This window comes from Dama dama, chromosome 20, assembly GCF_033118175.1.
Source record: "Dama dama isolate Ldn47 chromosome 20, ASM3311817v1, whole genome shotgun sequence".
NCBI lineage: Eukaryota > Metazoa > Chordata > Mammalia > Artiodactyla > Cervidae > Dama > Dama dama.
Window position 1 is genome coordinate 52,801,700 of NC_083700.1, and position 12,188 is coordinate 52,813,887.

Sequence of the window (12,188 nt, forward strand, 5' to 3'; positions counted from 1 at the left end):
TATCACTCTGTGACCCATATTGAATGAGGCACTCTTCTTCAGCTACATGCCTTCAAACCTCCCCAGTAATAAGAACTATGAATTCCATTTTGCAGATGAGAAAACTATGAAGGATGGCATAATACTCCCAAGGATGCACAGCCAATAGTGATAGAAGTAGATTAAAGCTAGGAAAGTCTTAATTAACCTTGAGTAAATTTGTGTTTAACTAAAGTACTATCAACAGAAGAAGAACTGGCAAGTTCATTTGGAATAAGTATGATACTATATTTGACTGAAATTTTCTTCATACAGGTACATACATATTAAGTACAAATCATGAACCAATCATAAAACTTAGTCAACACTGTTAATGATGGTGACCCTCTGGCATAGACATCAAAGCGCCATGGCTTAAGTCTTCTGGTTTAATTTTAAAGTGTTCTCATACTTTTAAGACCCCTTCAAATTTTCTTAGCTGGCTGGAAGCAACTTACCTCTCAGAATCACATATCTCTTTCACTCATCTGAACACACTTGTTAGTGCAGATTAGAACTTGTTAAAGATTAATTCTTAAAGCATCCTCAAGCTTCCTTTTCCAACAAAGGAAACATCAATTATAGGCTCACACATAAACTTTGCCCCTTTCTTGAATACTTGCTGCCCTTTATAAATCTTAGATTTCTTCCCCTTGAGTATTCGTTCAAAGGAGAGATTTTATTGCCTCCAGGGGTTGTTAAACTGATTGCAATACTGCCTATTTAGAGCAGTTCAGTGGGAATTACGCTGGTTCAACGCTGTCAGACCTAGAATATAGCTGTCAAATAGCATTACAAGTAAAACACCCTTGATAAGAAATAATGACCAAATGTCAATCTGTTTTTCACTACCCTTACTACAGGCTTCTCCTGACACACAAAAAAGCAATGTTTTACACATTATAGTAATAGCACATTTCTGATATTTCAGTTAAAATTCTAGTAGTGTTTTCAAGGACAAAAAAAAATGTTCTGGATGTAATCTGGGCTCAGAAATTGACGGAAGCACATTTTTTTCCTTTTTAATGAAGTATTTGGCAATCTATTTCAAAATAAACAAATTTTGTTAATGTGTGTAAATGGAAGATTGTCTTAAAACCATTTTTAAGATTAATATTCATTCTTTCCACTAATATCATTGACCTCTGTGAGTTTGGCATTATGCTAGACATTAAAGTACAAACATATGGTCCCTTGTGAGCCACTCGAAGTAGTCTAGATTTAATCCTGCAGACAACTGAAGAAAAGATTTTAGATATGATCAGATTTGATCTTTAGAAAGAATAATTTGGCTCCAGCACCATTCTCTCTGTCATTTTCTCTCTAACCTTTCTGTTCTTTTTCTTTATAGCACTGATTACAATTCATAACCATAGATAGGTTTACACCCACTTCCCACTCAATTACACATCCATGAAATCAGGTATAGTGTCTACTTTGTTTGCTGTAATAGACCCAGAGCCTAATACACTGCCTGGTTATTATTTACAGGATTAAATGAATGAACAAATAAATTTATTGAAGGAGTGACACTGTATTTTAAAAGATAAATAAGACCACTGAGGTTTATAGACAGCTCATGGGAACCTAAAACAAGGCAGTGATGCTGGCAAAATAGGACTTGGTTGTCTATTTAATGTAAATGTCATAGGAAAGTGTCTAGAATAACTCATAAGTTTCTAAGTAGGCCAAGTGAATATTGATACCCTCAAATAGAAAAAAGAGGTTTGTATGTGTGCTCAGTTATGTCTGACTCTTTGCTACTCCATGGACTGTAGCCTTCCAGGTACCTATGGAATCTTCCAGGGAAGAATACTCAAGTAGATTGTCATTCCTTTCTCCAGGGAATCTTCCTGACACAGGAATTGAACCCGCATCTCTTGCATCTCCTGCATAGGCAGGTGGATTCTTTACTACTGCACCACCTGAGATTTTAGAGTAAATGACCACTCATCAGCTATGCCTTAATGAAATATTATTTCTAAATTTTTGGCATTATAGAAGGTACAGTGGAGACAAATAAAATATATTACGTGACCCCATAAGAGGTGCTTATTATATCATTTTAAGAGAATTTTTTAAAAATAAATGATAATGATCTACTCAGAGATTCATTTAATTAATTAATGAACTAGTATCACAGTGATTATCAACAATTTATCTTTCCCTCTTTGCCCTCTCCCACTACCATGCTCTCCATCAAGGAAAATTATTTTTTAGAGGATAGAAGAATAGAATATCAGTCCACCAATAATGTCAAATCACTTCCTTTTTCTGAAAAGGTTATTATATCAGTATAACTGAAGAAAATCACAAAGTCCTAGATCTCATCCTACTGCTCAAAACCTTTAATGGATCCCCTATTGAATTTAAAATTACATTCAAGCAGCTTTGCAATGCCAGCCTCTGTAATTTGAATCCTACCTGCCTTTCTAATTTATCTCACATGCATGACTGATGTCACCCTCAGAAGCACTTCTGGAGTTGTTTTTTTTTCTTTCCATCATGAGAAAATTCATCTCATTACACTGTAGTCATTCTTTCTGTCTTTGACCACCATAGTTTGTTTGTTATTTCACCAGACCCATTTCTTAAGAAACTTTTCTATTTCTCAATTAAACTTACCTCCCCAAAAAGGAAGATTTTTCCCTTACTGAAAACATCTTTATGATGATTAATTTTATGTGTCAACTTGACTAATATAATTACCAACAACAACAAAAAGTGCAACAGCATTCAGAGGAAATTCTGAAAGACATGTTCTATAAATAATGTAAGGATAACATCATTAGAAAAGGTGTCTGCATTTCCAAGGTGACCATTTTGAAGGGACTCATATGCAGTGAAGGTCTCCAATTGGGTTTTTAAAGCTTTCATTTTCTTTTTTACAAAAGCTTACATTAATTAACGGGTTTCCCAGGTGGCACTAGTGGTAAAGAATCCACCTGTCAGTGCAGGAGACACAAGAGACGTGAGATCAATCCCTGGGTCAGGAAGATTCCCCAGGAGGAGGACATGGCAACCCACTCCAGTGCTCTTGCCTGGAGAATCCCATGGACGGAGGAGCCTGGTGGGCTACGGTCCATATGGTCACAAAAAGTTGGACACAACTGAAGTGACTTAGCATGCATGCACATTAACTAATACATATGGTAGGCTCCAGTTTGATGACTTCTTCTTCTTTTTCCCATTTGAATCTATTTTTACATTTTTAAGGTGATTTCCAAATAGTTAAACCATAAATAACAAAATTAATATATTAAGCAAAAGATTTTAATGTGTTCAATATTCTCTGTAAGCAAGCATATAGAACAGGACAAAAAAGCTTTATTATGATTTTTCAAATTTTTTTCACCAGAATGTTAACCAAGAAATTGGTTTTAACTCTTTGATGTTATTGCTAAATTATTTTCCAAAATCAAAACTAAAATTGCTAAATATTACTGTTTTTACATTGTATTACTTTTAGTCCAAAGACAAGGGCATTTCCAAATAAAAATAGTAATTTTAACTGTAAAATAAGATATAAAATATAGAATATTTTGCTGTGTGTTAATGTTAATGCTGTTGCCTTAAAGAAAAAACAATGTTTGTCAGGTTTCAGTCATGTTTCCTAGTTCATGCCCATGTTTCCTAGTCCAGACAGTCCAAATTTCCTGCTCATTTCAATAAGAAGGGCATCAGGTAGAAAATCCTGAAGACTTTTAAAAATAAAAGCTTTTAAACATGATTTTGTGACCCAGTGGACTGCCAGGCTCCTCAGTCCATAGGATTTTCTAGGCAAGAATACTAAAGTGGGTTGCCATGCCCTCCTCCAGGGGATCTTCCCAACTCAGGGATCCAACCTGTGTCTCTTGCATCTCCTGCATTGGAAGGCAGATTCTTTACCACTGTGCCACCTGGGAAAACCCACATAAAATGATGTTATAAATGATTAAAGCCAAATATTTCCATTTTCACAGGAAAAAATTTTCCAGATCAGTGTGTTTTTAATGGCCCTCCTGATTTCCCCTCAGGCTTCCCTGATAGCTCAGTTGGTAAAGAATCTGCCTGCAATCCAGGAGATTCTGGTTTGATTCCTGGGTCGGGAAGATCCACTGGAGAAGAGATAGGCTACCCACTTCAGTATTTTGGGGCTTCCCTTGTGGCTCAACTGGTAAAGAATCTCTTCAATGTGGGAAACCCGGGTTCGATCCTTGGGTTGGGAAGATCCCCTGGAGAAGGGAAAGCCTACCCACTCCAGTATAGTCCATGGGGTTGCAAAGAGTCCAACACAACTGAGTGACTTTCACTTGAGTTCCCCTCACAACTTTAAGCTGTAGGTCTGTCTTCTCAGTTTAGATGTGTTGACTCCGCTACAACTGAACAGGTGCAGACCACTAGAGCCCCAGGATCTGCCCTGCAATATTTTTCTAACCTCTAGTCAACAACCTTCCCTTCTCCATGCCCTTGTACTCTTAAGCACAAAGCTTGTAAATGATCCCTTCCCCTAAAATTTTTGGATGTCAGATATGGGAAGTCCTGGTTTCCTCTCTCTCCTAATGTATATACGTGTGAACCTGTCCTTTCCATCCACTCTGAGGCTAACTTACCCCACATGCTCCCCCTTTCAGTCCATCCTACTCTGTCTGAGACCTCACGACCTCAGTCACTCTCCCTCTTGTCTCCTCTCAGTCTTGACCTTTCCAACAGATCCTTCACGGCAACTTACGGGCACTCATGCTTTTCTTCATGGTTTTCTTCTTGATCCTGTTAATCCCTTTATCTGTCATTTCTCTCCCTTGACTGCCCAAAATCAGTCTTCTTAGCTATTTTCACATCCTCAGTTGGAGTCACTTCACAATTCATTGCAATCTGGCTTGTGCCTCCACCCATAGATTATTCCTCCTTTCTCAGAATTTCTGAATCTTATTATTGGGTGATAGAGCCCTTTGGTAGTCTGATGAAGTTTATGGACTCCTCAGAATATTTTTCTTAAAACATAAAATAAAATATTTGGAATTGCAAAGGAAATCAATTTATTGAAATACAGTTATAAAAATATTTTTCCATTTGTGACATAGTAATATGTGTACTGCTTTATTAAAGCATTAAATGAAAAGTTGTCAATGGATCTAATAACTACCATAATTTCAAAGTAATGATGAGAAATATGCAACAACGTTATGTGGCAGAAAAATATATATAATTTCCATTAATGAAGTTCACAGGCACTATAAGTACTCTTGTGGTTTGTTATCAATAATCATAATAAGTTCTATTTGATTTCTAGTCCTACATTTCACATTTAGGTCTTTAATCCATGTTGAGTTCAATTTTGTCCATGATGTGAAATGGAGCTCCTACTGTATTACAGACACAGTTGGTGCAAAAGTAAGCCAGTGTTGAAATGTTGCAAACACACTGCAGTAAACAATCTATCATCTCCTGTCCAATTTATAATGCTACTATATATCCATGGATCTATCTACACTGGGCTTTTTGTTGTTGTTCACGTTTTTTCCCTTTGTCTGTTCTTATGTTTGTACCACATGCTTTACCTTAAAAGCTTACACTGCACTTTATAAAATACTATCTTACACCACACATAAATACTAACTCAAAGTCAATTAAAAATTTGAACATAAGATCTGTAACCATAAAATTTCTAGACGAAAACATAAGTGGCAAGTTCCTTGACATCAGTCTTAGTGATGATATTTTTGGATTTGACACCAAAAGCAAAGGTGACAAAAGCAAAATCAAACAAGTGGGACTAAATCAAAGCAAATAGCTTCTGTACAGCAGAGAAAACCATGAACAAAAAGGCAACCTACTGAATGGGAGAAAATATTTTTAAATCATATATCTGATAAGGGGCTAGTATTGAAAATATGTTAACATAAAGAATCCACACAACTGGACAGCAAGAAAGAGACATCTGATTTAAAATGGAGAGAGAATTTGAATAGATCTTTTTCTAAAGAATACACACAGATGAATAACGGGTACATGGAAAAAGTGCTCAACATCATTAACCACCATGAACTGCAAATCAAAATCACAATGAAATCTCACTTCACACCAATTAGAATGTCTATTATCGAAAAGACAGAAATAACAAGTGTTGGTGAGGATATGGAGAAGAGGGAACCTTTGTGTGTGTGCTAATGGAGGAAACAGTCACTATGGAAAATAATGTGGAGATTCCTCAAAAATTTAAAAATAGAAATGCCATATGATCTAGGACCCAACAATTCTATTTGTGGGTATTTATCCAAAGGAAACAAAAACACTAACTCAAAAAGATATCTGCACCCCTATGTTCGTTGCAGCATTATTTACAATAGCCAAGATAAGGAAACAACTTGCATGTCCATCCATGGACGAATGGAAGAAGAAAATGTGGTGTGTATATATACATTCACACACTGGAATGTTAAAAGTCATAAAAAAAATAATGAAATCTTGCCATTTGTGACAACATGGATGGTTTTCGAGAGCATTATGCTAAGTGAGATAAGTCAGAGAGAGAAAGATAAATATCATATTATCTCTCTTAAATGTGGAATCTAAGAGATGGGTGTATATATATGTGTGTGTGTGTGTGTGTGTTTTAAAAAGGACAGATTAGTGGTTGCAAAGAACGGGGCAAGATATACGTGAACTGCTTTTGTTTGTTCTTTTTAATAAACACAGTGAAATTTTTTATCTTAAAAAAAAAAAGAATGACCTCAGAGAGAGAGACTTGAAACAAATCCCTCAGAAGTCTTAGACCCTCCCAGGCAGCTATGGCTCTGTGTTTGCTTCCTATTGCCCTTGAGAGGGACATATGTTTGTGCATTTCTCCAGGTTCACCCTTCCTGTATTTCCATTAGGAAGATGATTTATTGTGGATAGTTCCTTTATAGGACTGGACAGGAAAATTAGCCTTACAACCTGATGGTTCTTATTTCCTCTGTAAAGCCCTCAAAGATTAGCTTGTAGCAATTAACATTGGATTTAAACTGAACAACAGGTCCCCCTCTAATTCTTTCTGCACCCTTATCTTGTAACACACAAAGGTAATCACAGTGACCTGATTTGGGGCGGATGAGAGGCAGGGACTGGAGCTCCCAGATTTCTCACAGAAAAGCTTCTAGTCAGGTCACAGATACGCCCTGAGGGCAGGTGGGAGAAGCCAAATGCTGAGCAAGGTCACAGTTGCACATGCCCTTGTAACGGTAAATATGATGCAGCTGGAAAATAAATTTCTAGGAAGGTATTTGGCAAAACATTTTGCTTGCAACTATTGCTATCTCTGGGCTTCCCCGATGGCTCACCTGGTAAATAGTCCTCCGGCAATGCAGGAGATGCAGGTTGGATCCATCAGTAGGAAGAGCCCCTGGAGGAGGAAATGGCAACCTACTCCAGTATTCTTGCCTGAAAAATCCCACGGACAGAGGAGCCTGGTGGGCTCCAGTCCAAAGGGTCACAAAGAGTCAGATGAGACTGAGCACACACACATCGCTTTATTCCTTGCACCATTTATTCCTTGTGAACCTCAGGGAATACTTAGCAGTTTGGTTCCCCATGAATGGTAGTCAGAGGACAGTGACTCCACCCTCAAGTAGAGGGCAGTTTCCTCAAGCCCCCACAGGTCGGAAAAGAGACCCGAGATGTGGTTGTTCACACGTCGTCCTGGAGAGAAGAAAATGTGTGGTCAGGGGTCTGGTTACACAGCAGCTTGGGTGGCCTTAAACTTGTCATCCATGCAGACACCTACTTTAAAGGACAAATGGACAATTGGATGTGGTAGTGCTTGAGAGGAATGAGCAGCACAGAGAGCATGAAGAGGCTTGGGTTTTGGTCTTGAATCTGTCACTGAACAGCCATGTGATGTAAGCCATTTCAACTCAACTATACATCTGCAGGGAAGGGTTTTGGACAGTATACCTCAAGGTTTTAGCAGTAGGTTCTTCAGGTTATATCTCCTTAGCCCCAATAAAAATATATTTCAAGGCTGAAGGTTTGAAGTTGAAGAGATAAGGATCTCTCCGTAAGTCTGTTCTTTATGTTTGTGTTTCCACTGCTGCTTTGCAAATAGATTCATCAGTACCATCTTTCTGGGTTCCACATACATGCATTAATATACAATATTTGTCTTTCTCTCGCTGACATACTTCACTCTGCATAATAGACTCTAGGTTCATCCACCTCATTAGAACTGACTCAAATGCATTGTTATAGCTGTGTAATTTTCCATTGTGTATATGTACCGCAACATCTTTATCCCTTCATCTGTTGATGGACATCTAGGTTGCTCCCATGTCCTGGGTACAGTAAGTAGTGCTGAGATGAACACTGCAGAGGCGGGAGGGAGGCTGAAGAGGGAGGGGACATATGTATACTTAGGACTGATTCATGTTGATATAGGGCAGAAAACAACACAAAATTGTAAAGCAACTACCCTCCAATTGAAAATAAATACATTTTTAAAAAAGAAATAGTGATCTCTCCTTAAGTAACACAAAATCAAATTGATTCACAGTGAGAACTCTGTAGGTTGTAACCACTCTATTGTAGTTAAAACAAAACAAACAAAAAGTTGTACCTATTTTGCTGGGTTGTCAAGAGAAAAGTATGAGTTAATAAATGTAAAGTGCTATTAATTATATCCAGACTAGAGTAAGTAAATGGTGGATATTATTAACACATTTTCAAATGTAGTCTCTTAGAGCAGCAAAACAGCCTCAGGATAGATCTCTGAAGACCTGGGTTCTAGATCCAGGTCTGGAATTAACTCGCTCTATGACCTTCCACAAGTCACTTCATCTCTCTTTGGGTTAATTTCCTCATGCATAAAATGAGACAGTTAGACTATAGTTTCTCTAGGTCCTTCCTAATTGTATGATTCTATTTGTATCATGTTCTTAATTCTGTATGAAAGAAAAGTTAAAACTGATGTATATTAAATGGAAATCAAATCTCTTGTTCCACAAATATTTACCAAGGCAGTTCTCAAAGATAAGCAAAAGACACACATTAAAAAAAATAAAGGACATATTTGACTCTGGGGGAATTCATAAGACAGTGAAAGACTAAGTGCTGTGAGTTGGTCTGGACATAGGATTTGCCACAAAAGAGAAAAAGTTGGAAGCATAGTTTGTGGCCTAGAGAAGCTATATCATAGGTTCTGCTTCCAAAAATACATGAATTATAACATATACTGTACAATTCTCTGTGAAAGAGACAAATCCAGCCTTGGGCATCAGCCACAATGTACACTGGTCAATAGTTTCAAGTGTCTTTCACAATTTTACCTACAGTTGAGTCTAACTATCTTGTTCTTCAGTTGCTCAGTCATGTCCAACTCTTTGCAACCCCATGGACTGCAGCACACCAGGCTTCCCTGTCCTTCACCGTCTCCCAGAGGTTGCTCAAACTCATGTCTATTGAATCAGTGATGCCACCCACCATCGCATTCTCTGTCGTCCCCTTCTCCTACTACCTTCAATCTTTCCCAGCAGCAGGGTCTTTTCTAATCATTTGGCTCTTTGCATCAGGTGGCCAAAGTATTGGAGCTTCAGTTCAGCATCAGTCCTTCTAATGAATATTCAGGATTGATTTTCTTTATCATTGACTGGTTTGATCTCCATGCAGTCCAAGGGATTCTCAGGAGTCTTCTCCAACACCACAGTTCAAAAGCATCAATTCTTTGGCGCCCAGCTTTCTTTATGGTCCAACTCTCACATCCACACTTAACTCCTTGAAAAACCACAGCTTGGACTATATGGACCTTTGTTGGCAAAGTAATGTCTCCATTTTTTAATATGATGTCCAGGTTTGTCATAGTTTTTCTTCCAAGGAACAAACATCTTTTAATTTCATGGATGCAATCACCTTGGAGCGCGAGAAAATCGAGTCTCTCACTGTTTCCATTGTTTCTCAATCTATTTGCCATGAAATGATGGGAACAGATGCCATGATCTTCATTTTGTGAATGTTGAGTTTTAAGCCAGCTTTTCAACTATCCTCTTTCACTTTCATCAAGAGACTCTTTAGTTCCTCTTCACTTTCTGTCATAAGGGTGGTGTCATCTGCATATCTGAGGTTACTGATATTTCTCCTGGCAGTCTTGATTCCAGCTTGTGCTTCATCCAGCCCAACATTTCGCATGATGTACTCTGCATATAAGTTAAATAAGCAGGGTGACAATATACAGCCTTGACGTACTCCTTTCCCTATTTGGAACCAGTTCATTTTTCCCTGTTGGTTTCTAACTATTGCTTCTTGACCTACATACAGGTTTCTCAGGAGGCAGGAAAGAGAAACCTGGCAGAAATTATTCCCATCTCTTGAAGAATTTTCCACAGTCTGTTGTGATCCACACAGTCAAAGGCTTTGGTGTAGTCAATGAAGCAGAAGTAGGTATTTTTCTAGAACTCTCTTGCTTGTTCTATGACCCAACAGATGTTGGCAATTTGATCTCTGGTTCCTCTGCCTGTTTTAAATCCAGCTTGAACATCTGGAAGTTCATGGTTCACGTACTGTTGAAATCTGGTTTGGAGAATTTTGAGCATTACTTTGCTAGCATGTGAGATGAGTGCAATTGTGGGGTAGTTGGAACATTCTTTGGCATTGCCCTTCTTTGGGATTGGAATGAAAACCGATCTCTTCCAGTCCTGTGGCCACTGCTGAGTTTTACAAATTTGTTGACATATTGAGTGCAGCACTTTCACAGCATCTTCTTTTAGGATTTGAAATAGCTCAACTGGAATTCCATCACCTCCACTAGCTTTGTTCATAGTGATGCTTCCTAAGGCCCTCTTGACTTCGCATTCCAGGACATCTGGCTCTAGGTGAGTGATCACACCATCTTGGTTATCTGGGTCTGAAGATCTTTTTGTATAGTTCTTCTGTGTACTCTTGCCACCTCTTCTTAATATCATCTGGTCTGTTAGGTCCATACCGTTTCTGTTTTTTACTGTGCCCATCTTTGCCTGAAACGTCCCCTTGCTATCTCTAATTTTCTTGAAGAGATCTCTAGTCTATCCCATTCTATTTCTTTCCTCTATTTCTTTGCATTGATATCTGAGAAAGGCTTTCTTATCTCTCCTTGCTATTCTTTGGAACTCTGATTCAGATGGATATATCTTTCCTTTCTCCTTTGCCTTTTGCTTCTCTTCTTTTCTCAGCTATTTGTAAGTCCTCCTCAGACAGCCATTTTGCTTTTTTTGCATTTCTTTTTCTTGGTGATGGTTTTGATCACCACCCCCTGTATAATGTTATGAACCTTTGTCCATTGTTCTTTAGGCACTCTGTCTATCAGATCTAATCCCTTGAATCTATTTGTTACTTCCACTGTATAAGTGTAAGGGATTTGATTTAGGTTTTACTTTATTTTTTTTCATTTATTTTTATTAGGCTAATTAGGCTAATTACTTCACAACATTACAGTGGTAGGTTTTACTTTAATGGTCTATTGGTTTTCCCTTCTTTCTTTAAGTCAGAATTTGGCAGTTCTGACAGCCAAGGAGTTGTCTGTCAGACAGTTGTCTGTCTGTTGAATAAGGAGTTCACTATCTATGACACAGCAGCTCCCAGTCTTGTTTTCATTGACTGTTTAGAGCTTCTCCATCTTCAACCACAAAGAATATAATCAATCTAATTTCACTGTTGACCATCTGTTGATGTCCATATGTAGAGTCTTCTCTTGTGTTGTTGAAAGACAGTGTTTGCTATAACCAGTGTGTTCTCTTGGCAAAACTCTATTAGCCTTTGCCCTGATTCGTTTTGTACTCCAAGATCAAACTTGCCTGTTACTCCAGGTATCTCTTGACTTCCTACTTTTGCATTCCAGTCCCCTGTGATGAAAAGGACATCTTTTTTTGGTGTTAGCTCTAGAAAGTCTTGTAGGTCTTCATAGAACCATTCAACTTCAGCTTCTTTGGCATCAGTGGTTGTGGCATAGACTTGGATTCAGTTCAGTTCAGCCACTCAGTTATGTCCGACTCATTGCGACCCCATAAACCACAGCATGCCAGTCTTCCCTATCCATCACCAACTGCCGGAGTCTACCCAAACCCGTATCCACTGAGTCAGTGATGCCATCCAACCATCTCATCCTCTGTTGTCCCCTTCTCCTCCTGCTCTCAATCTTTCCCAGCATCAGGATCTTTTCAAATAAGTCAGCTCTTCGCATCAGGTGG